Source organism: Manis javanica, chromosome 10 (assembly GCF_040802235.1).
Source record: "Manis javanica isolate MJ-LG chromosome 10, MJ_LKY, whole genome shotgun sequence".
Taxonomy (NCBI): Eukaryota; Metazoa; Chordata; class Mammalia; order Pholidota; family Manidae; genus Manis; species Manis javanica.
The window spans coordinates 29,722,658-29,749,147 of record NC_133165.1 but is presented as its reverse complement, the minus strand read 5'-3'; the positions used below and the strand labels follow the sequence as shown (position 1 = coordinate 29,749,147).

The following is a 26,490-nucleotide window of genomic DNA, read 5'->3' as shown; positions in this document are numbered from 1 at the left end:
AAGGTTAGCTTCTTTACTATCTTTCTGTCTAACTTAACTTGCTTATTGAGCTATTATAGACACTGTGTGATGATTCTTTATTTCTCTCACTTCTTTTTCCTCCTCCTCCATTCTTCATATGTTGGGTGTTTTGTCCTGTGCTCTTTTTAGGAGTGCTCCCATCTAGAGCAGTCCCTGTAAGATGCCCTGTAGAGGTGGTTTGTGGGAGGCAAATTCCCTCAACTTTCGCTTTTCTGGGAATTGTTTAATCCCTCCTTCATATTTAAATGATAATCGTGCTGGATACAGTATCCTTGGTTGAAGGCCCTTCTGTTTCATTGCATTAAATATATCATGCCATTCTCTTCTGGCCTGTGAGGTTTCTGTTGAGAAGTCTGATGATAGCCTGATGGGTTTTCCTTTTGTAGCTGACCTTTTTTACTCTCTCTGGCTGCCTTTAATACTCTGTCCTTGTCCTTGATCTTTGCCATTTTAATTATTATGTGTCTTGGTGTTGTCCTCTTTGGGTCCCGTCTCTCGGGAGTTCTGTGTGCCTCTGTAGTCTGAGCAACTATTTCCTCCCCCAGCTTGGGGAAGTTCTCAGCAATTATTTCTTCAAAGACACTTTCTATCCCTTTTTCTTTCTTTTCTTCTTCTGGTACCCATATAATGCAGATATTGTTCCTTTTGGATTGGTCACACAGTTCTCTTAATATTGTTTCATGCCTGGAGATCCTTTTATCTCTCTCTGCATCAGCTTCTATGCGTTCCTGTTCTCTGGTTTCTATTCCATTAATGGCCTCTTGCATCCCATCCATACTGCTTTTAAGTCCTTCCAGAGATTGTTTTATTTCTGTAGTCTCCCTCTGTACTTGCTCCTTTACAGCTCCTTTAGCTGTATTTGCTTCTCTGCAGATCCATGAGCATGTTTATGATTTTCATTTTGAATTCTTTTTCAGGGAGACTGGTTAGGTCTATCTCCGCAGGTCCTCTCTCTAGGGTTGTCTAGACTATTTTGGACTGGACTAAATTCTTCTGCCTTTTCATGATGATAGTGGTGGCTGTAGGCAGGTAGCAGGTGTGTAAGCTGGGAGAAGAAAGTCCTTTCCTGTTTGCTGGACACCTTACCCTTCTCCACTGCCTGTGTTGATTACCTGCACTGCTGGAGGAGCCACTGAGTTAATCCCCTAAGCTACTGTGGGCGAGGTCTCCATCAGAGCAGCTCAGAGCCCTACAGGGTGTGGCAGGCACACCGGGTGCACTCCCCTGTGAAAGCAGTGCCCCTGCTTGGCAGCTGTGTGCTGGAAGTGGCCTTTGGGTCTGGCCTGGGCATCTGTGCATCGGGCTGGGATTCTGGGAAACTGCTGGGGGCGCAGCTGCTCCTGGGCTGCTCCTCCACCGCTGCCACCAGCTCCCGCAGGCTGCTCCCAGGCCCCTCTGGTGCTGCCGCAGGTGCATGTGGGCCTCTCCTGTGCCCCTCTGGTGCCGCCATCACCAGCATGCACGGGCCACTCCCATGCTGCTCAATTGCCACAGGCTTGCGTGGGCCACTCCCTGGCCACTCAGTCGCTGCCACTGTGGGCTCGCACGGGACTCTCCTGGTCCCCTCTGGTGCCACAGCCGCCGGCATGCGCGAGCCAGTCCCAGGCTGCTTGGTCACGCGTGGGCCACTCCTGATCTCCTCTGGCGCTGCCACCTCTGGCAAGCACTCCCACTCTCCCGCTATTGGGTTGGTGTGTTGGGGTCTGCGCCAGTTGGGGAAACAACTGGCAGGCTGCTTATTGCTGTGAGGGGCTTCAGAGCTGTGCTGCCCAGGGGGTTAGGGTGCCTAAAGTTCCCCGGGATTCCCAGCTTCTGGCTATGTGTGCTGGGATGACTTTGTCCAGCTCTTGGTCCCTGTCTCTTTAAGACTTGTAAAGAGCACTCTTCTTTTGTCTCAGGGGTGCTGGTTGCAGGGACCTGCCTGCAGGTTTTGCTTTTCCGTTTCTCTAATATCCAGCGCCCTGTGCACCATGTGTCTGCGTTCCGGGTGTGGATTTCTAGAGCTGGTTGTTTAGCAGTCCTGGGCTTTCACTCCCTCCCCATTCTGACTCCTTTCTTCCCTCCAGGTTCTGGGGTGGTGGGGCCATTCAGGTCCCACTGGTCCGTGGCTTGTATCTTACCCCCTTCATGTGATGTTGAGTTCTCACAGATGTAGATGTAGCCTGGCTGTTGTACTGTATACACTGGTGTCGCTTTTAGGAATAGTTGTATTTATTGTATTTTCATAAATATGTATGTTTTGGGGAGGAGATTTCCACTGAACTACTCATGCTGCCATCTTGGCTGGGTATCCCGACTCTATTTCTTTTGATTGGTGCAGTCCATCCATTTACATTTAGGGTGATTATTGATAGGTATGTACTTATTGCCATTGTAGACTTTAGATTCATGGTTACTAAAGGTTCAAGGGTAAGTTCCTTACTATCTGTGTAATTTGACTCACTTAGTATACTGTTACAAACACAATCTAAAGGTTCTTTTTTTCCTCCTTTTTCCTTCCTTCTCCATTCTTTATATATTAGGTTTCATATTCTGTACTCTTTTTCTATCCCTTGACTGACTTTTTGGGTGGTTGACTTGATTTTCCACCTGCTTATTAATTAATTGGTCTACTTTCTTTACTATGGTTTTATTTCTTCTGGTGATAGCTTTTTAGTCTTAGGAGCACTTCCTTCTATAGCAGTTCCTCTAAAATACACTGTAAAGATGGTTTGTGGGAGGTAAATTCTCTCAGCTTTTGCTTATCTGGAAATTGTTTAATCCCTCCTTCACATTTAAACAATAATCTTGCTGTGTAGAGTATTCTTGGTTCAAGGCCCTTATGCTTCATTGCATTAAATATATCATGTCACTCCCTTCTGGCCTGTAAGGTTTCTGTTGAGAAGTCTGATGATAGCTTGATGTATTTTCCTTTGTATATTATCTTTTTTCTCTCTGGCTGCTTTAATACTCTGTCTTTATCCTTGATCTTTGCCATTTCAATTATTATATGTCTTGGTGTTGTCCTCCTTGGGTCCCTTGTGTTGGGAGAGCTGTGTACCTCAATGGCCTCCAGGAGGAAGAGATTATCTCCTTCCCCAAATTTTGGAAGTTTTCAGCAATTACCTCCTCAAAGACACTTTCTATCTTTTTTTCTCTCTTCTTCTTCTTCTGGTACCCCTATAATGTGAATATTGTTCTCTTGGGATTGGTCACACAGTTCTCTCAGTATTCTTTCATTCTTAGAGATCCTTTTTTCTCTCTGTGCCTCAGCTTCTTTGTATTCCTCTTCTCTAATTTCTATTCCATTTACTGTCTCTTCTACTACATCTAATCTGCTTTTAAATCCCTCCATTGTGTTTCATTTAAGATATTGTATTCCGTAATGATTGAATCTCAGTCCTGAATTCTTCCCTGAGTTCTTGAATATTTTTCTATACCTCCATGAGCATGTTTATGATTTTTATTTTGAAATCTCTTTCAGGGAAATTGATGAGTTCAGTTTTACTTTGTCCTTTTTCTGGTGTTTGTGGGATTTTGGTTTGAACGAGGTTCCTTTGACCTTTCATATTTGTAGGTGGCACCCTCTAGTGCCCAGAAGCTCTACTCTCTGGAGCTGCTCAGCCCCTGGAGCAATGGCAGGGGTCACAGGGTAGCAGCACTGGTGCCTGTTGGGATGAATGAGGTCTTTCCTGCTTCGTGGCTGCAGTGCCTATCTCCACCACCAGGGCCAATGGGCCAAGCATGCAAGGAAAATCCTCTGTGCTTTGTGCTTGTAAGTACCATAGGAAGCAAGGCAGGGGCAGCTGGTTTGCGAGCCAGTGCCAGCTGGGAGGAAGGCACAGCAGGCTGCGTATCATGGTGGGGGTGCTTCAGGGCTGCATAGCCAGCCAGGGTGATGGAGTGCCTTAAGCTCCTAAAGTTCCCAACCTACTGGGAAGAGTGCACCCATACAATTTTGTCCACCTGTCCTTTCTTCTGAGCAGCATCCTCTGTGCAATCCTTGCCCCTTTAGCAGTCCTCTTGCTGTTAGGAAGTCTCTCAGACTGCCTGCCTTTCTTTTGTCCCAGAGGGGCTGGATGTGAATCCCTGTTTTCCACAAACAGCTGGAATCTCAGTCTTTCCAAGTATTCTGCCTGTCTTAGCTTTCCAACCCCAGTAATCTCCAGAACACCATGTAATATAGGTTCATCATACTCCCAGAGAAGATTTCTGGAGCTGGGTGTTCAGTAGTCCTAGGCCTCCACCCCTTTTCTGCTCCATTTCTCTTCCTCCCTCTAGTGAGCTGGGGCGGGGGAAGGTCTTGTGTCCCTCCAGATCATGCCTTTGGTACATGACCCCTTTCCTTGAGGTCTGCTGGTTTCCCCAGGTGTAGACAATCTGCTACAGCCTTCTTCCCTGTTGCTCTTTCAGGATTTGATGTCTTTGTTATATTTTCATATTATATGTGGTTTTGGGAGGAGGTTTCTGCCTCATCTCTCTCGCCACCATCTTTTCTGATTTCCTTTTCTTGTACTACTGCACTAGCTAGGATTTCCAGTATGACGGTGAGTAAGAATGGTGAGAGTGCACTTCTGCCTTGTTCCTGGTTGTAGGGGGAAGCATTTGGTCTTTTACCATTAAAAAAGTTATTTATCTATAATTGACAAATAAAAATGTGTTTATTTGAGGTATATATGTATATAACATGATGTTTTGATATATGTATACATTCTGAAATGATTGCCACAAGGAAATTGACATATCCAGCACCTCCCAGATTTTCCTTTACTGGGTTGTAAGAACACTTTTGAACTACCCTCTTAGCAAATTTCAAGTATACATACCACTTTATTAACTAGGGTCACATGTATAACTAGGTCCCAAAACTTCTTCATTATAAAACTGAAAATTTCTACCCTTTTATCAATATCTCCAGTTTTCAGCATAGAGATCCCATACATGTTTCATAAAATTTTACCTGAATTATTTCAGCTTCTTTGGAGTGATTGTTAATGGCATTGTGTTTTTAATGTGTTTTTGGATATTTATTTTTATTATATAGAAATGTGGTTGATCTTTGTGTGTTGACCTTGTTTCCTACAACCTTGCTAAACTCATTTTTTAGTTCTAAAGTTTTTTTCTACTCCTTGAGTTTTTCAATATTGACATTCATGTCACCTGAAAATAGAGACCCTTATTTTTTTCTTTCCATTTGTGTGCCTTTTATTTCTTTTCCTTGTACTTCACTTTAGATCTACTCTCTCAGCAAACTTCAAGTATACAATATGGTTTTACTAAGGAAAGTCACCATGTATACATTAGGTCTCCAAAACTTATTCATTATAAAACTGAAAGTTTGTATGCTTTGATCAATATCACCCCAACCCACTCTGCCTAGAATGATATTCACTATTCTACTCTCCATTACTACAACTTTGACTAATTTTTTTAAGATTCCATGTGTAAGTGAGATGAAGTGATATTTCCTCTCATGCATCTGGCTTAACTCACTTAGTATATTGTCCTCCAGGTTCTTCCATGTGGTTGGAAACAGTAGGATATCCTTCTTTCTCGAGGGTGAATAATATTCCACTGTACATATATATTTATACATATATGTATGCATGTGTATGTATATCGCATATCCTCTATCCATTCATCTGTCCACTTACACATAAAATAACTATTGATAGTAAGGTCTTGGCATTGGCACTTTGTTAATCCAAGTGTTTTATAGATCCTTTGTTCCTTCTTCCTCTCTATGATTTGGTGATGTTTTTTATAATGGTATTCTTTGATTCCTTTGTCTTTTACTTTTCAGTATCAACTATTTTTTTTCTTTTTCTCTGTGGTTACCATCAGGCTTACATAAAACATGTATAGATGTAGCAGTCTCTTTTAAGCAGTCTATATTTTATGCTGTTCTCATCCAAAAGCTCAATGCTTTTACTGCTTAACACCCATTTTATATTTATGATGTCACAATTTACATCATTCTTGTTGTGTACCCACTAGCAAATTGTTTTAGCTACAGTAATTTTTATTCTTTTGTATTTTAAAGTTTACATTGGAGTTATGTGATTTATACACCACCATTACAATATTACTTTATTTGGATTTGACTACATATTCACATTCCAGTTGTTTTATCCTGTCAAATGACTTCATATTATTAGTTAGTGTCCCTTATATCCAGCTTCAAGAACCTCCCTTTAGCAGTTATGATAAGGCATGTCTAGTGGTGATGAACTCTTTCTTTGTTTCTCTGGAAATGTCATTATCTTATGTCTCATTTATAAAGACTCTCACTTCTCCATGTAGAGTATTCTTGATTAGTAGTTTTTTCTTTTAGCATTATGAATCCCACTATCCCCTGGCTTTCAAGCTTTCTGCTGAGAAATCCACTTACAGCTTTACGAGCATTCTGTTGTATGTGATAATCTTCTTTTCCTCTGCTGCTATTTGTCTTTGATTTTTGACAGTTTTATTATAATGTGTTTTCATGAATTCTTTTTGGATTAAACCTCATTGGGGGCCATTGAGCTGCATATATTATGAAAACCATATAGTCACCACAGTTTGTGAAGTTTTTGTCTATTATTTCTTTAAATAGTCATTCTGCCCCTTTCTGTCTTCTAGGATTCCAATAATATGAATATTATTTCACTTAGTGGTATCCCATAAACATGGAGGCTTTCTTCATTCCTTTTTATTTTTTCCCCTACTCTGACTGGATAATTTCAAATGACCTGTCTTCAAATTCACTGATTCTTCTGCTTAAATGAGTCTTCTTTTATAATTCTCTTGCATTTTTAGTTCAGTCATCATATTCTTCAGCTTCAAATTATCTTTTTTATGTTTTACTTCTCCTTGTTGAACTTCTCATTTAGTTTTTGTAATTTCATTATAATTTTGTTAAATTTGTGAGTCCTAAAAATTTGTTCTTTTTTAATTCTACATTATTTTGACTATTCTGGGTATCTTATAATTCCATTTGAATTTTAAATTCAGCTTGTCAATTTCTATAAAGAACTCAGTTAGAGTTCTAATAGGGAATGTGTTAATCCATAGATTGATTTGTGCAGTATTGTCATCTTGACAGTTTTAAGTTTTCTGATCCATGAATTTGGGATGTTTTCATTTACTAAGATGTTTAATTTATTTTGACAATGTTTTGTAGTTTTAAGAGTATAAGTTTTGCACTTCTTTTGCTAAAATGATTCCTACATATTCAATTATTTTTTATCTTATTTAATTAGAGTTATTTTCTTAAATTTACTTTTGGACCACTTTTTGCAGTATACATAAGTACAATTGATTTTGTATTTTGATCTTGTATGCTGAAACACTGTTAAACTTCTTTTTAAATTCTAATAGATATTTAGGGGATACCTTGGGATTGTCTATGTAAAATATTTTATTAGGTAATAAAATTCTACTTATTAATTTCTTATATGGATACCTTTTTTTCTTCCCTAATTCCCCTGACTATATTCTCTAGTCCAATGTTGAATAGAAGTGCTAAGAGACACATTCTAGTTTTGTTTCTAAATTTAGTGGAAAGCATGCAGTCTTTCACTATTAAATATGGTGGGTTTTTCCTAGGTATCCTTAATTAGGTTGAAGAAATTCCCTTTTATAACTAGCTTGTTGTTTGTTTTTATCACAAAAGGGTGTTGGATTTTGTCAAATGATTTTCTGCAGTTTTGAGATGGCCATGAGGTTTTTGTTTTTATTGTATTGATATTACACAACCTTGAATTCCTGGGGTAAACTCCACTTGGTTATGGTGTCTACTTCCTTTTATATGTTGTTGGATTCAGTTTGCTAGTATTTTGCTGAGGATTTGTGCATCCATGTTCATAAGATATGTCTGTCTGTAGCTTTCTATTCCTGTGATAGTTTTGTCTGATTTTAGTATCATGGTAATACTGGCTTCACAGATTGAGCTTGAAAGTGTTCCCTTTTCTATTTTTGGAAGAGTTTGTAAAAAATTTGGTGTTAATTCTTCTTTAAATATTTGATAGAATTCATCATTGAAAGCTTCTGGAGCTGACTTTTTTTGGTGTGTGGGTAGTTTCTTGATTACTAACTCAATAATTTACTTGTCTATTCAAGATGGCCTTTTTCTTTTTGAGTCATTTCTAGGAATTTTTTTATTCCTCTAAGTTATTTGATTTACTTGTGTACAGTTGTTCATTGTATTCCTTTACAGTCCTTTTCATTTTTTTATGTCAGTAATACTCTCCCCTCTTTCATTTCTAATGTTACTAATTTGAATCTTCTCTCACTTTTTCTTGGACAATCTAGCTAAAGGTCTTTTAAAAGAATCAGCTTTTGGCATCATTTATTTTCACTATTATCTTTATTCTCTATTTCTTTAGTCTCTGCTCTCATGTTTCTTGTTTCCTTCTGCTTTACCTTTAGTTCACTTTGTTTTTTTTCCAGTGTGTTAAGGGAAAGGTTAGGTAATTGATATGAGATCTTTGTTCTTTTTAAATGTAACTATTTCTAGCCATAAACTTCTTTGTGATCACTGCTTTTGCTACACCCATAAGTTTTAATACATCCTGTTTTCATTTTTATTAATCTCAAAGTAATTCCTAAGTGCCCTGTGATTTCTTCTTTGACAGACTGGCTCCTTAGGAGAGTATTATTTTAATTTCTACATTTCCAATTTTCTTTGTGCTTTGATTTCTAATTTCATTCCATTGTGGTCGACAGGCATACATGTTATTATTTGCATTGTGAGTACAGTTTTTTGAAGAGCACGGTTAAAGTGTATGAGTATGGTTGTGGTTTAACCAAACAGACTCTGGAGTCAATAGATAAAAGGCTAATAGGTCAAGGAATTTAATCCTGTTCCTTTAGTCACTCAAAAAATGCAGTAGGGGACACTGATCTCACTGCTGTAGTGAGGGGACCTATGTTTGGGCTCACTTTGTTCAGCTGTTGGCTTGGAAGTCTAAGCAGAAGTCATACAGGGAATGGCTCCTGGTTGAGAAGCCTGGTGATTTTACTCTTCCAATTGGTATAGAAAATTATATTGCAGGTAAATTATGCATTTTCACTGTGCTTCCCCTCCCTCCACCATACAGTACTATTTCCATTCCTTGGCCCTATCTTTGAGGTATTAAATACCTCACATTTTTAAAAAGTGTCACTAATTTTTTTCACAAAATCTATAAAATGGATGAAATAATGTCACCTCAAAGATATACAAAAGATAAAAGCTGGTGACAGTTACATGGGGGTGTTTACTTTTTGATAAAGTGTTCAACTGTATACTTTTGGCATGTGTACATTGCACATAATTTTAAGGTTGCTAGAGAACTCTAGGGTTTAGGACAGAAGAGTTCTAACATTTTGGTAGGAATGAAGAAGGTGGACTTGGGGAAAGACATAAGAAAATGAGTCAGAGAGACAATGTTTAAATTTTATGTAGGCATGACAGTATGTCACTGCATGAATATCACAGGGATGAAAAATTTACCACTTTTCTTCAATAACTTGTCAAAGGATAAAAATTAACATTTAAAGATCATTTTACTATTCTCATAATTTCCCCAAATCTTAGATTGGCAAAGAATCACTTCAATTTCAAGCCTCTTATTTTACACATTTTCTAATGGAAGCCCTATCAGGCTACCTAGTGGAGTATAGTATGTTAAATTTGATCCCATCGTGATCTGGACATGGCCAGGAGTCTTCTTTGGACATTGAGGCTGCAGGCCGGCTAACACAGCTTTGCCTTCATGAGGCCTGGACACCAGTACAAGGATGTCTGCAGGCCAGGAGACAGGGCTGGGTACCCAGGGTGGCATTGTAGGTTGTGTAGAATTCTGGGAGGGTTGAGGCACTTCAAGAATCTCACCCAGAAGCTGCTGATGAACTCTGCAAAGGACACAGGTTAATCTGTGTGGCTCTACATTAAGAAGTAAGGCTGAAGAAAATTAAAAGGATTGAAATCAGGACTTCATCCTGAGCAGGAGGACAGATGGGTAAGGTGCAGGCACCTCTATGGACAGGAAGCTATGTTCAAAATCCAAAGAGACTGAGAATCAGAGAAGGTGAGAACTGAAAAGCAGTTGGACAGGATGGCTGGATTCCTCTCAGGGAAACATCCTGCTCTGCAAGATTTATAGCTATATATTTTTGTTCAATGGTGACCCCAGTCAGACTCTGGACTTGAAGGGCCATATTTTCAGGAAAGACGTTAAGTACTAACTGATTTCTGACTTCACAAGTGACTTTCTGTCATTGAGATTTCTCTTTCTGCTTCTAGCATTGAGTGGATGTTCTTCAGCTGATGACTAGCTCCCAGAATTTCAAAGAAAAGGATGGTCATAAATGTAACCAAAGAGTCCTTCAGAGGACCTGCACTGGGGAAACTCAAAGGTAGGGGTGGTTCTGAAGACATGCAGGATGTTTTCCAGGCAGATGAAAATTTCTGCCACATTGCAGAAAGACACCTGTTCAGATTAAACTGGTAGCCAGAGGCACATTCTAGAATCTTGAAGGCACAACATTGTAGAAGGCTTGGAAACAATCACAAACAAATATTTCATGCCCAGAAGTCCATCTGTGGTCTGTGGATCACCTACATCAGGACTTTGATGGAACCTCTTTCCAATGTCAATTCTCAGGTCTCATCCAGACCTGCTGAATCAGAACTTCTCCCTGGAACTTTGCATCAAGACCTCATCACATCAGGAGACATATTGCCCTGGGTTGGTGACCTCTAGAACTTAGATCAGGAGAGTTTGAACATTTTTCAGGGAATAATCAGTTGGAGGTAAGGGAAAGAAAGAAGAAAATGAGTCAGAGAGACAATGTTTAATAATATGCATGACTTGGAACACTTCATTTAAGTTGTGTTCACTAGCTTAATCTATAAAGTTTTATTTTTTCCTTTTTAATTAAAAGTGTGGTGGAAGACTTTGAGTCTGAGTAAGTATTCTTTTCCTCTTCAGACTTTCACTGTCTAGTTTTATCACTCACGGATGGTTTTTTACATAAACATCATTGCTGTGGTGGTTGTAAAAGATAACCTTCAAATTTCATCATTTCTTCTACATTTATTAGTTTATGTTCCATTGTCAGGGAGAGCTTTCCATTCTCTCCCATTTACTTACTAGCTTGTTTATTTTTGTCAGAATGATCTCATAAATTAAGAATTTATTCTCTTATATCATTCTTTATTTTGATTCTCAAATTCTCTCAGGTTTGTCCACCCTTTCAGGTGGGCTCTAATGTCATTGTTTTTCTTCTTCATTTTCAAGTTTTTTATTTTATCAGTACATTTTTTTTACAGCAGTTCCTGGTTCACAGCAAAATTAAGCTGAAGGTATAGGTATTTCCAGTATACTTAGACCCACTACAGCCTCTGTCACTATCAAAATCCCTCACAGGAAGAGTGCATTTGTTATAGTCAATCACCCAAAGTCCATAGCTTACCTTAGTGTTTACTCTAGGAGTTTTGAGGTATGTATAATGATATGTATCTCACATTGTAGTATAGAGAGTATCTTGTTCCTTTTCACATATCATTTTTTGGGTTGTTCCTTGCTTTTTGGTGGGAGACATTCCAGGTTTCTCTTCTATTTTCTCTGATCAGCCCTATAATCAACATTTAGAGCTGTGCTTTCAGTATCTTAGCCACTAGCCAGATGTGGAGCTTTGTGAGAAATGGTATTTAGAAATGGCATTTAGAAACCAAAATCTGGATGTAAGAGTGCTCATTGTTATTAGGGTTTCTTTGATTCTAGATCCTCTCAGTGCACAAACCTAAGAACATCAAATATATTATATAGGACTGAAAAACATAAATATTTGCACATCTGCTTATAACCATTGATGTAAACATGCTGTCTCTCAACAACAAGAGAGGCTTTATGTATAATTTACTTACATGACATAAATACTCTCATCATGGTTAATCTCAAGCCATCTCACCAAATTCCTGAAAATCTAATAGTTGATTTTAGAAAGTATGACTCTATCACACCACTAAAATATGTCTGTATTTATGTCTACATCTACTTCTATGTATCTATCAATCTGTCTATCCATATGATCCAAAACAAAGTTTTATGATGAAGGAAATATTCTATATTACTCTTTTCATTACAATAATCACTAGACACAAATGGCTGTTGGGCACTTGATGTGTTGCTAGTGTCACTAAATAACTGAAACTTATACTGTATTTAATTTTAATAAAATTTTAAATAGCCACATCTGGGTAGCGGCTAACATATTGACAACAGAGCTTTAGTAATTTTAAGTACCATGTGGCTCATGCAAACCCCATGGTGGAAAGAATTTGCTAGAGGAATTTACCCATAACAGCACCACAGAAACCATCTTTATGAAATCAGAACTCTGTAGACATTTCTTACACTGTTTTATGCAGGGGTCATGTTCATTTCAAAGCTCTAAGTACCTAAAGGTCCTAATCTCTTCTCAGTCAAATAGGTTAGAGCCTGACCATGCTCAGTTTCTTGCAGGAGAAAATCAAAAGGGAGATCAACTTATATTCACAAGGGCTGTTTTCTGACCATAAGATAGAAAAGAGTGAGGACATGTACTAAGGAAGACATTCAGGCCACGATTGAATTAACACTGTTAACTCAACTCACTGCATCATATATTTCTATATTTCAGCTGGCCAATCACTTACATTGACACACTCTATCTTCAGAAATTTTAATATCATTGTTTACTGTATTGTCAGTCACCACTCTTCTAGATTTTTATCTATGTCCCTGGTTTCTATAAATATCTGAGAACATCCATTTGAAGACTTAAGCCCCAGGACTTCTATTGCTTGATGACACACAAAGATGTAATTCATGCTTTACAAGCTGAGTTGTGCACACTAATCAGCACATCTCCTGAAAGTTCATATTTTGGTTCAGTAATTTAGGAAGAGTTTTGAGATTTTCCACTTCTAGTAAGCTCTTGGGTGCTTTTGGTCCATGGACCACAGTTTGAGTAGCAAAAGTTTATATATAGCCTAATATTGTTATCTAAATTCCCCCAAAACATGTTTAAATGAAAGATCCTTTACTTTTTCCTACAGTTAAGCCATATATTATCAACTCTCTCAAAATATTTCAAGCTATCCTTGAGTTAAAATTATTTAAGTTTTTTCCTCAGGGACAATGCTACCCCATATTCCTTCTAGCTACAGTACATTTAGGATTCTCCAAGGGATATACTGATAGCGTTGTGCATTTGAGAGAAATGCTATCTCATGAAATTAGTCAGTTATGTGGGTGGGGATGGTGTCATAACCAAGAGCAGATGCCAACAATAGTATAGACCTTAGGAAAAACTGGACCAAGACCATTTTTGCCTTTTTCTGGCTCTGAAAGATAAACATAAGAGGGCATGCCACTTCCAGTTGGACTCTGAATTGTTTTTCCATTTCCCCCCTATGTATTTGGGAGTTTCATTTTGATTTCCCCTCATCTAAACTGTGATGTTTTCCATTCTCATGCTTTTCCTAAAATGTCTTTCCTCCTCTTATCTGCTATGGAGCTGTGCACCAATGTTACCTTGTTTGTGGCTGGCTACGAAAGCACCAGCAGGGCTTTTTCCTTCCTTATATATGTATTTGCCACTCCCCATGATGTCCAGTAGATACTGCAGGAGGATATTGATGTAACTTTCCCAAATAAGGTGAGAGGGTAATACCCACAGAAGGTGGGAGAAGGTTAAACTTTAGGAAGAAGGCTTCCTTACTGAGGATTTTTGCAAAATGTAGAGGCATCAATTCTTATACCTGCACATTTAGGAAGGATCTATGGAGAGAAAACAAAGGAGAAACATAGGTAATATATACTATTTTCAAAAATAAAAGATCTTTGAAAAAAGTACTCATTCTGGTATATAGTTATCTGTTACCACAATAGTGCCAAATAAAAAACCACAAAATGTTAGTGGCACCTAAGAGTAAGCATTTATTTCTCAAGTGTCTGGATAATTATCTCTGTTGATACATGCTTCACCTGCCTTCATCAGGCTGTTGGCTGGTCTAGGCTGGCCTTGGCTAGGCTGGCTGGACTGACTCAGCCCCACATCCATGGATCCATGCATCTCTCCTATTCCAGAAAACTAGCCTGGGTGTGTTCTTCTTGGGACAGTAACATAGAACAAGAGAAAGAGCAAGAACAAGAAGCCCAATCTATGGGTGCCCTTCAAAACTCTGCTTGGTCAACATGCCATTGCTTCAAAGAAGGCCACATGGCCAACCCGAGAGTCATAATGGGAGAGAATCACATTAGATGGCAAAGGGCACAGACTTAAGAGGGGTGGGGGAACTGGGACCATTTGGGCAATTACCAACACTGAGTAACTTTGCAGTATACAGGAAAGAGCATCAGGTAGGAAATAGAAGACATAAATTCTAGTCCAGACTCTGGTTTTCACCTTCCTAAGGTGGTAACTTCAATAGGTCCTTCAAATATAAAGGTACATTTTATGACCTACCTATATTAGAGATGATATTTTGTCTGTGGGAAAGCCCAAATTGGGATCCTTTTGATTGGTACTACAAGACACAGCCTAACTAAAGTACTGTGTACTCCTCTTTTTAAAGTAATAATTACAATGTCAGCAATCACATATAGCTAACATTTGCTTCCTACTATATTTATCTCTTCTAAATGCTTCATACTTATAAATGAACTCAATCTTGCTAAAATTCTGTATTAAGGTAGGCCAGGTTATATGCCTCAGGAACAGACTAGCCCTCAAATCTCAGTGGCTTTACAAAGCAGAGATCTGCTTCTAACTCATATTTATTTGTCCAAAATGGATTTTAGATGGAGGGTGGGGGTGTGAGTCTCTGCTCCACATAGTTGCTCAGGGATTCAGGCTAAAGAGGCTCCACTTTCTTATAGCATTACTCTCTGGAATATGAAGCCTTCATGGTGGTTGGGGAATAAAGACCAAGAGTGGTGTTCACTGGTTTTTCAAATGTTTTGACTCCCCAAACTGGCATACATCCTCTTGGTTCACAGCCCATTTTCAAGCTCATGTCCCCTAACTTCAGGGTTGCTGTGGAAAGTGGGGGACAACATGGATTTTGGGTGAGCAGTGAATGTCTCTGCCACACAACCCTTTGAAGATCAACTCCAATTATCTGCTTATAGCATGAATGAAAACTGAGCTTCAGAGAGGTGCACCCTTCTACACTACTGGTGAGGAATCCAAGCTATGGACAAGGGTGTCTGGCTCCAAAACTAAACATGTAACCTCTATAATGTTGCCCATGAAATATAACACCAAATGATAGCCATGTATTGCCCATGCTATTGTTGGATGTCTCTCTGCCCAAACCAGAATTCTTTGTGGTGTGAGGAGACTTGGCCTCTGGGGCTCAGTTGGCTTGTCTGAGACCTTCAGAATTTATGGTCAAACCCAGAAGTGACAACTGGGAGATTATTTCAGCAACAGAGGAAGGGGCTCTGAGTGGGGTTCCAAACCTCTTTATAACATCCTAGAGCTGAAATTGTGTGCCTGGTAGCATCCATTCATACTCTTCATTTGTCATATTAGGTATCAAAAGGAAGTAATTTCTTCCCAAATTATTTTCAGAGATTTTATAGAGTGTTTATCTCCAAATTCTATACATACAATCAGAGAATTAGCTATCTAAGTAGGATTTTTCCACTGAAAAGTTTATGTTGAATAGGAGATTTGCTGTTTTACATGTTCTCTCTCCTTGGCACAGATGTGCAAGCTCCCTTGTGAAAGGAAAGAGTGACATTGGCATATTTGATTTAACAGTTAGGGCCATACTCTTGAGCCACTTTGTCCAAATGAGAAATAGAAACCATGACATGGTAACCGGAGGGGTTTCAGGGCCTGTTTAGGGATTGTCCCAGTGGTCTCCTGTTGTCCTGGCTACTCTGCACATCTAATGGGCTACTGAGCAGTCAAAGGACATGATAGATATTACAATTTATAGAAATGCAAAGGTCCTTAACCAAAATTAATTATTCCTTTTAGTTCTTAAAGCTCCAACAGTACTGCCTAGACTTAATTGAAAGTTGATCCCAAATATCAGTTTCCCTAAATTTGTTTCTTTCTTCCCAGATACTACCTTCCTATGATGCCCTGGTGCAGATGGAGTACCTTGACATGGTGGTGAATGAATCTCTCAGATTATTCCCAGTTGCTGGTAGACTTGAGCGACTCTGTAAGAAAGATGTGGAGATCAAGGGGGTGCTCATTCCCAAGGGGACAGTGGTGATGGTGCCCATCTTTGTTCTTCATCAAGACCCAGAGCTCTGGCCAGAACCTGAGGAGTTCCGCCCTGAAAGGTACAGGGCCCCAGGAGAGGGAACCCACCCTGGTCTGGGCTGGTTGGAGCATATTCTGACACCTCTAAGAATAGGTGACAGACATGTAGGTGTACGATCATTAATTTGTACATATTTTTAACTTTATAATTTTTTATTACAAGAGTGACCATTTTGTATTGTCAAAATTTTATACACCACAGGATAGAAAATTATAGCCATAGACAGTTCCATGCCTTAACAGTTCTCATTAATAATGTGATGTATGATTTTCAGGACATTTTTCTATGCATAACTATAGTTAAAAATTGGAATGGTATTAAACCCCATTTGTTTTTCCACTCTTACTTTATTTAACACTGAACTATAAAGAACATCCTATATGTGGGTGCAACTGTATGCATATGCCATAATTAACTTAACCACTATCTAATTTTAAATTCTAGGATTTTTTTCCTTTCAGTTTTTCTGTGCTTTTCTCTTTAGCTTTCTGCCTTACCACCACCATTCCCATATCCCATGTTTTTAAACATTGGCTGCCATTTGCTCTTGAGTTACTGCAGAGAGCAGCTGAAGACCTGCAGAAACTGCTCCCTGCTGGGTAAGCAGCTTCATGAGGGTGGAGGTGGGCACAGGTTCCTGGTACTGCCCATGGCTGCAGAACCATGCCAGCTCCCTCCTCTTTGGTATGGCGTGACTCTTCCAAAATGAAGCATATGCTCCTCAGACACTGAGACATCCTCCCTGGACAGGCCTTGAGCTTGCTCTCCTGAGAACGCAAAACCAATGTCTACTAGGGGCACAGGTTGAGTTCTGCCCAGAGTTGATGCTTTCCTACATCTTGGGTTGGTGAGCAGAATTTGGAATGACCTCTGGGGCACTACTTAGGATGTAAGCTTTTAGGCCCCTGACTAGAAGCCCCTGGGTAGTGGGACATTATCTTGATTGCAAGGTTTCCCCAGTTCTAGGGTAGTGTCTACACATAGTACTTGCTGAAAGACAATGTTAGAGTAGAGCAGCCCTATTTCCTCTGGATCAGGGAACCTCTGTGCTTCCCCCAAGCTCATCACTTCCCCATCCTGCATCTTCACAACCACAAATCAGAGACCACTTGCTGTCCTCCTTGATTTATCCAGGCATCAAACAGAGTAAGTGCTTACCTTTGTGTGTCAGGGATCAGGCCAGGCAGTGAGAACCTAAGGGTCAAAAAGTGCCTATTATGGGGGGTTTGGCTCAAGTATATTTGTATCTGACACATACGCAAGCATTTCCCTAGACATGCCTATGGATTACTTTCAATGAATCTGTTTGAGTGCACTGACTGCCTGGCCACCATCAACCCATGTCAGCCACCCCATCAACACACCACTGCTATTCTCCTAGTTCCCATAGTATTTGAAGGCACATCATTTGTATCTATTCCAGAACATTCTCTGAATAATAATGACTCTTTAAATAATAAATAACTACAATGCCATTATCACTTTCCCCATATCCACATTTTTCCTTTAAGTAATCAGATATGGAGGAGTGAGATTTGAATAACGCATGGGTCTAACCTTGGAGGAATGTGAAGCTAGTGCAACAGGCAGACAAGGAGATCAGGGATTGTACTGCAGCAGAGCAGAGCCTGCTGCCCACGGGAATCACCTGACTTTAGCAGGTCTGTGGGAGAGGGAGCAGAGGAGGAGCAGGGGGGGGGCAGGAAGGGGAGAGAAGGGGAAATACCACCTGCAGTAGTTGGAGGCCTGTCTCCTGCTCCATCCTCTGTGAGCATCTGGCCAGGTAAGTGGTGGGGGGGAGGTAGGAAGCCCCTCTTCCTTCAGTCAGCCTCATTTCCTACTTGCCTTTGAGTGAGAGCACCTACCCACTCTGAATGTAATTTTAGTGTTCAAACATGAATTTCCTTAAACAGCACTCATCTCATCTCCTGAATGAGACTGAAAGCTCCTACAGGGCAAAGGGGACATGAGGAGCTGTTGTTTGGGCTCCCACACCAAGTACCTGTGGTGGGACTTCCTGACTCACCCACAGTGTGGTCCTGTGCGCTCCTGGCTGAGGAGCTTAGTGAGAACCCACTGTGGACCTTTGTGGTTCTTGTTTCATTAACTTGTTTTCATCTACTATTGTGGATGCAGGTTCAGTAAGAAGAATAAGGATGGCATAAATACATACACATATCTGTCTTTTGGAGCCAGACCCTGAAACTTCACTGAAATGAGGTTCACTCTCCTGAACTTGAAACTTGTTATTATCAAAGTCCTGCAGAACTTCTCCTTCAAACCTTGTAAAGAAACACAGATCAGACAGATAACTTTCTGGATGTTTAGTGGGAGTTTTTTAAACTAAAAAATATATGTATATATGTGTAGAAACGAATGTGAATAGAACAGAGAATCTATTTGGAGCCATGTATGACCTCTGGGGGTCCTCAGCTATGGAGCACTAAGTGTGTGGCTTTATCAAGACCCAATCGTAATGGTTGCCTACAGCCTGTGAGGTTACCATGATGTGGTTATGCACAGACCTTTGAATGTGGACAAAGTTTAAATTCAGCTTCCAGGGCACTAGAAGGAAGGGTGTGTGGGCACAGTCATGCATTTAATATGTTGGCCCTCAGGAGGAGGAGGAGGATGGTTTCCTTGTTGTTTATGGCTTTAGTGCAGTTGTGTGGCTGTCCTATAAGTATGTACAAAAAGAACCCTGGGCCTGAGAGCAGCCTGGGATGGGCAGGATCTCCTATAAGCTCCTGGCATGCATAGCTGGGTGCTTCTCACCCTTCAGGACAGTGTGCTTGCCCTGAAGTCACTGAGATTAGAAGATGATTCTGCTGGGGAGTGATAGGGACTTAGGGGCTCAACCTGTCACTCCAAACCCTGAAGGTCTTCTCAAGTTCACTACTTGTTCTACACTTGGGAAACAACAGATGTTAGAAAACAGGAGTAGTGCCTCCCAAGACATCAGCCATGAACTGGATGTTACCACTGGGTGAGGTGATGGGATACCTTAGAAGTGAGGATGGTCCTGCCATGTGTTGTACCCACACAGGATCACATCTCAGGTTTCAAAATACACAAAATCAACTTGATGTGGCTTTTCAGAATTGCTTGCCCTAATGCCTAAGAATGTGGTTTATGTTTTAAAAACTCATCTTTACTTTAACTTTAAATCAAAACAGATCACAAGGCAACATGAGTATGTCTCTGTCCTGGTACATAGCAGCTGCCCCATAGATAATTTGTTGAATGAATGACAGATGAGCTTCCAGCTCACAGAATAAGTGCAGAGAATTACAGCAGGGAGGGGGCTGGGGAACGTGGTCCTGTTGTAAGATACATAAGTGCTGAGGTTGTCACACACAACATGGTGATAATTCACTGCCACTGCCACATGGCGCATATGAAGGGTGTGAAGAGAGGAGATACTAAGAATTCTCATTGCAAGGAAAAAAAATTTCTTTTTCTTCTTTTGGTATCAACATGAGATTATGTTAACTAAACTAGTAGTGACAATAATTTCTTGATTTATGTAAGTCAAATCATAATGTTGTATGCCTTAAATTTGCACACTGCTGTATGTCAATATCTCAAAAGTGGAAAAAATTTTTAAAGTGAAAATAAGGGAATACTGTGAAGAACTTTATGTCCATACATTTTATAACAGAAATTAAATAGACCAATTCCTTGAAAGAAGCAAGTATTAAAATTCATTCAAGGAAAAATAGGTAACCTGACTGTCCCTATATCTTTGAAAGATATTGACTGATAGTTTTTAAAAAAAGAATCAACTTCTGGAAAAAGATGGCAGAGTAGGATGGCAAGGCGGAAACCACCTCCCAGAAACACGTAAGAGAAGAACATACAGCAAATACAACTAAACCTGAAAATGACTTGAATACTACAGAACAGACCCCCTAAACATGAGGAAGAAGGTAAGACAGCACAGAAAAGGGTTAAGTGGCAGAGTTATGATAGAGCAGGACCCAAGTCCTCCCATCCCAGCCTACAGGCAGGAGAAATGAATGGAGCGGGGGGTGAGGGGGGCTGGGGGGTGTAGGTAGGAATCCAGGATTGCAAAATACCTAGCCCTGGAGTTCTTCTCTGGGAGCATGAGCCCACATTACATGGGTTCTGGTGATTAGTGGTGCTGGAAAGCAGGGACAACTGGAACACTCTGGGAAACAGACTCCACCCATTATAGAAGACAGGCATGCCAGTTGAGATCCAAAGCAGAAGTGGCAGTTTGAAAGACTTGCCAGCAGTGGGAGGGGGGCCAGAAGGTTAAGGGTTGGATTGAATGGTCTCCTGAGAAGAAAGGGCAGGTGGAGGATACTTCCCCAGCCCTTCCTATGCCCAACAGATCAGGAACTCTTGGAAGCCCCAGATGCTTCATCCCCGTAGCTGGCAATGCAGCCCTGAGGCTCCTCCATGTGCACACTGCTGACCAAACCACTCAGCTCAGCAGCAGTGTTAGACTTTGCCACCTGGCAGGCAGAGGGGAGACTCTCCCAGCTTCCTCAGCTCCATTTCAGCTCAATCAGGGAGGTGCCCACAGGAGCCTGCCCCAAGAGCTCCTTCCTTCCTGTGGGTGTCCAAGCCTGGTGCTGTGTATCCAGCCCAGACAGAGCTGTATATCAGCTTGCCTACTGTATTATCCCTGCAGCCCCTCTATTGCTGCAGGCCAGGCAGAGGGTGGCCTTTCCCACAGCAAGCTCAACAGAGATTCCTGAGTTGATCAAAAAGGCAGCAGCTGAAGCAAACTGCCAACACTGACAGAAAGATGTCCCCCCCCCACCACACTGTATGCCAATCCGGGGTCCCTGCAAAATAAAATCAGGCACTAGAGAGTAAAGAATCTCGAGCTTCTGGGCACCATAGGATGCCCTCTTCATAAAGCTATTATTCCATAGGACAGGAAGCATAACAGAGCCATCTAATATAAAGGAAGAAACACAGAAACCCTGATAAAATGAGTAGGCAGATGACTATGTTCCAAACAAAACTGCAGGACAGGACCCCAGAAGGAAGGCTAAATGAAATGGAGATCACCAATCTTTCTGATAAAGATTTCAAAATAAAAGTCATAAACATGCTCTTGCATTTACAGAAAAGTATTCAAGATCTCAGGGAGGACTTCAACAAAGAGAAGACATGAAAAAGAGCCACTCGGATCTGGAGAATGCAGTGTCTGAAATTAAACATACAATGGAGAGATTTAAGAGTAGATTAGTACAGTTAGAGGATATGGTGAATGAGATGGAAATTAGAGAACAGGAATTAATAAGAGAGCTGGTGACCAATCCAAATGAAACATTATTCACATAATAGAGGTACCAGGAAGTGAAGAGAGAAAGAAAGGGATAGAAAATGTCTCCAAGGAAATAACTGTTGAAAACCTCCCCAATCTGGGGAAGGAAATAGACACTCAGGCCATGGAAGTGTAGAGATCTCCTAACAAAAGGAATCCCAGGAAGACAACAACAAGACCTATGATAATTAAAATGGCAAAGATCAAGGATAAGGAGAGAGTGTTGAAAGCAGCCAGTGAGAGGAAAAGGATTACTTATAAAGCAATGGCTATCAGCAGACTTCTCAGCAGAAACTCTACAGTCTAGAAGGGAGTGTCATGATATATTTAATACACTGAAACAGAAGGACCTCCAACCAAGAATTCTCTACCTGGCAAGATTATCATTTAAATTTGAAGCAGGGACTAAACAGTTTCTAGATTAAATTTGAAGGAATTCACCACCACTAAGCCAGCCCTACAGGATATGTTAAAAGGGACTATTGTAGATGGAAATGTACCTAAGGCTAGATAGTTTTCACCAGTGAAAATAATCCCACAATAAAGGTAGTAGACCAACTAATTACCAAGCAAGTACAAAATTAAAACAGAAAAAAATCAGCTATACTTAAAATCAGTCAAGGGATACACCATGCAGATTATGACATCTACAATGAAAAATGTGGAGGAGGAAGAATAAGGAAAAAAGTACCTTTAGATTGTGTTTGAAATAGGGCAATCAGCAATTTATGATAAACTACTGTATAGTAAGGAAGGTATTCTTGAATTTTTGGTAACCAAAAAACTAAAGTCTGCAATAAATACACAAAAATAAATAAATACACAAACAAACAGAGAAATCCAATTGCAACAGTAAAGAAAACCATAAAAAACAAGAGTATAAGAGAGGAAGAAAGGGACAGAAACTACAAAAACAACCAGAAAACAATTAATAAAATGGCAATAAATATATAGCTATCAATAATCATTATGAATGAGTATGCACCCAACATAGGAGTACCTAAATATGTAAAACAAATACTAACATAATTAAAGGGGGAAATAGGTCAACCAGACAGAAAATAAATAGGGAAACAGAGGCACTGAACAATACATTAGAATAGATGAAGTTAACAGGTATCTATAGAACACTCCACACATTTTCCTCAAGTGCACCTGGAACATTCTCCAGAACAGATCACATACTAGGCCACAAGAAAAGCCTCAATAAATTCAAAAGATTGAAATTGTATCAAGCAGCTTCTTAGACCACAATGGTATGAAACTAGAAAGAAATTACACAAAACAAAAAAGCTTATAAACACATGGAGGGCTAAATAACATGCTTCTAAGTAATCTGGATCAATGAACAAATTAAAATGGATATCAAGCAATTCGTGGAGACAAAGAAAACAAAACCACAACAGCCCAGAGTTTGTGGGAGGTGGCAAAGGCAGTTCTAAGAGGAAAGTACATAGCAACATATGCTTACCTCAAGAAACAAGAACAATCCCATATAAACAGTCTAAAATCACAAAGAAACTAGAAAAAGAAGAACAAATGAAACTCAAAGGTAGTAGATGGAGGGACATAACAAACATCACAGCAGAAATAATAAAACAGAAAAGAATGAAACAGTAGAAAAAATTGATGAAACCAGGAGCTGGTTCTTTGAGAAAATAAACAAAATAGATTATAGCCCTAGCTAGACATATCAAGGAAAAAACAGTGTACACACATAGACAGAATCTGAAATGAAAGGAATAATCACAACAGCACAGCAATACAATGAATTATTAGAGAATACTATGAAATATTATATGCCAATAACTGGACAACCTAAAAGAAATAGGCAACTGCCTAGAAAAATACAACCTTCAAAGACTGACCCAGGAAGAAAGAGAAAATCTGAACAGACAAACTACCAGCAATGAAATTGAATTGGTAATCAAAAAACTCCCCCCAAACAAAACTCCATAGCCAGATGACTTCACAGCCGAATTCTACCAAATATTTAAAGAAAAGCTAATACCTGTTCTTCTTAAAGAATTGCAAATAGTGGAAGAGGAAGGAATACTTTGAAACGCATCCTATGAGATCAGCATCATTTTAATACCAAAACAAGACAAAGACAACACAATAAAAGAAAATTAAAGACCAATATCCCTGATGAACATACATGCAAAAATCCTCAAAAAAATTGGAAAACCAAATTCAAAAATACATTAAAAAAATCACCCATCATAACCAAGTTGGATTTATTCCAGTGATGCAGGGATGGTACAATATATGTAAATCAATCAATATCATACACCATGTTAACAAAAAGGATAAAAACCACACAATCATCTAAATAGATGCTGAAAAACACGTGAATAAAATGCAACATTCATTCGTGATAAAAGCTCTTAACAAAATGGGTATAGAAGGTATGTACTTCAACATAATAACGCCCAACTATGAAAAACCCATAACCAACATCGTACTTAATAGCAAAAAGCTGAAAGCTTTTCCTCTAAGATTGGGAACAAGACAAGGATGCTCACTCTCACCACTCTTATTCAACATAGCACTGGAGGTCCTACTCACGACAATCAGATAAGATAAAGAGATAAAATGCATCCAAACTGGTAAGGAAGAAGTTAAACTGTCACTATTTGCAGATGACATGACATTATAGATAGATAACCCTGAAGAATCCACTAAAAACTATTAGAACTAATAATTGAATTCAGCAAAGTTGCAGGATACAAAATTAATACACAGAAATCTGTTGCATTCCTGTATACTAACAACAAACTGGCAGAAAGAGAAATTAGGACAACTTCATTTACAATTGCATCAAAAAGAATAACATACCTAGGAATAAACCTAACCAAGGAGGTGAAAGAGGTATACTTTGAAAACTACAAGTCTCTCATTAGAGAAATTAAAGAAGACACCAAAAAGTGGAAATCTATCCTGTGCTCATACATAGGAAGAATTAATATTATCAAAATGACCATCCTGTCCAAAGCAATCTAAAGATTCAATTCAATCCCTATCAGAATACCAACAGCATTCTTCAATGAACTAAAACAAATAGTTCAAAAAAAATCGTATGGAACCGCAAAAGACCCTGAATAGCCAAAGCAATCCTGAGAAAGAAGAACAAAGCTGAGGTATTACGCTCCCTGACTTCAAGCTTCACTACAAAGCTACAGTAATCAAAACAATTTGGTACTGGCACAAGAACAGACCCATAGATCAATAGAACAGAACAGAGAGCCCAGATATAAATCCACATGTCTATCATCAATTAATATATGATAAAGGAGTCATGAATATATAATGGGGAGAAGACAGTCTCTTCAACAACTGGTTTTGGGAAAACTGGACACTTACATGTAAGAGAATGAAACTGGATTACTGTCTAACTCCATACACAAAAATAAACTCAAAATGTATCAAAGATCTGATTATAAGTCATGAAACCATAAAACTCTTAGAAGAACACATAGGCAAAAGTCTCTTGAATATAAACATGAGCAACTTCTTCCTGAACACATCTCCTTGGGCATGGGAAACAAAAAATGAACAAGTGGGACTGCATCAAACTAAAAAGCTTCTGAACAGCAAAGTACACTATCAGCAGAACAAAAGGGCATCCTACATTATAGGAGAATATATTCATGAATGACTCATGTGGTAAGAGGTTAACATCCAAAATATATAAAGAACTCATATGTCTCCAAACCCAAAGAACAAATAACCTGATCAAAAAATGGGCAGAGGACCTGAAAGACAATTCTCCAAAGAAGAAAACAAATGGCCAACAGACACATGAAAAGATGCTCCACATCACTAATCATCAGGAAAATGCAAATTAAAACTACAATAACATATCTCCTCACACCAGTCCACTATCCAAAATACAAAAAACAACAAATGCTGGCGAGGATGCAGAGAAATTAGAACCCTCCTACATTGTTGGTGGGACTGTAAATTGGTGCAGCTGCTGTGGAAAGCAGTATGGAGGTTCCTCAAAAATCTAAAAATAGAAATACCATTTCACCCAGTAATTCCAATCCTAGGAATTTACCCAAAGAAAACAAAATCCCTGATTCAAAAGATATACGCACTCTTATGTTTATTGCCACACTATTTTCAATAGCCAAGATATGGAGGCAACCTAACTGTCCATCAAGAGGTGAATGGATAAAGAAGATGTAGTACATATACACAATGGAATGTTATTCTGCTATAAGAAGAAAAGAAATGCTCCCATTTGCAACAACATGGATGGATCTAGAGGGTTTTATGGTCAGTGAAATAAGTCAGGTGGAGAAAGACAAATACCATTTGATTTCATTTATTTGTGAAATATAAAAACAAAGTAAAACAGAAGGAACAAAACATCAGTAGACTCATAGGCACGAGAGGTGATAGTGGTTACCAAGGGGACAGGATTGGTGCAGGTGCAGGGAGGGGTGGAGGAAGAGGACAAAGGGCACAATAATTCCCAATCACAAAATAAGTGAATTACAGGAACTGTTGAACCACTGTCATGTACATTTGAAATCAACATAAGAGTGAATATTAATGATACTTTAATAAAAAAATCAAAGATATATGATGCTAAAAGTAGTTTTTAGACGTTTGTATCCTTAATGTGTCTTGTCTACTCGCTTCTGTTCTTGGCTGGCTCCATTAACTCGTTCTCATATGCTTGATTACATGTGGCAGATCCCCATGAAATTAAGCAGAGACTTATTCAACCACAAAAGCCTATTGTTCTAAAGGTTGAGTTGAGAGATGGAACCTTGAGTGGCGCCTGACTTTCCCTAAAGATTCCACTTTGTTCTTCAGGGAAGCTGGATCCCATAACACCAGAGACCTCAGCTGACTGAATAAAACCCGAGGATGAAGA

At 39.4% G+C, this 26,490-nt stretch overlaps 1 pseudogene; it reads left to right on the top strand.

The window, feature by feature from the left end:
- Positions 1-1,607: 1,607 nt before the first annotated feature.
- LOC108398056 (cytochrome P450 3A19-like) lies at positions 1,608-26,398 on the top strand (annotated as a pseudogene).
- Positions 26,399-26,490: the final 92 nt, after the last annotated feature.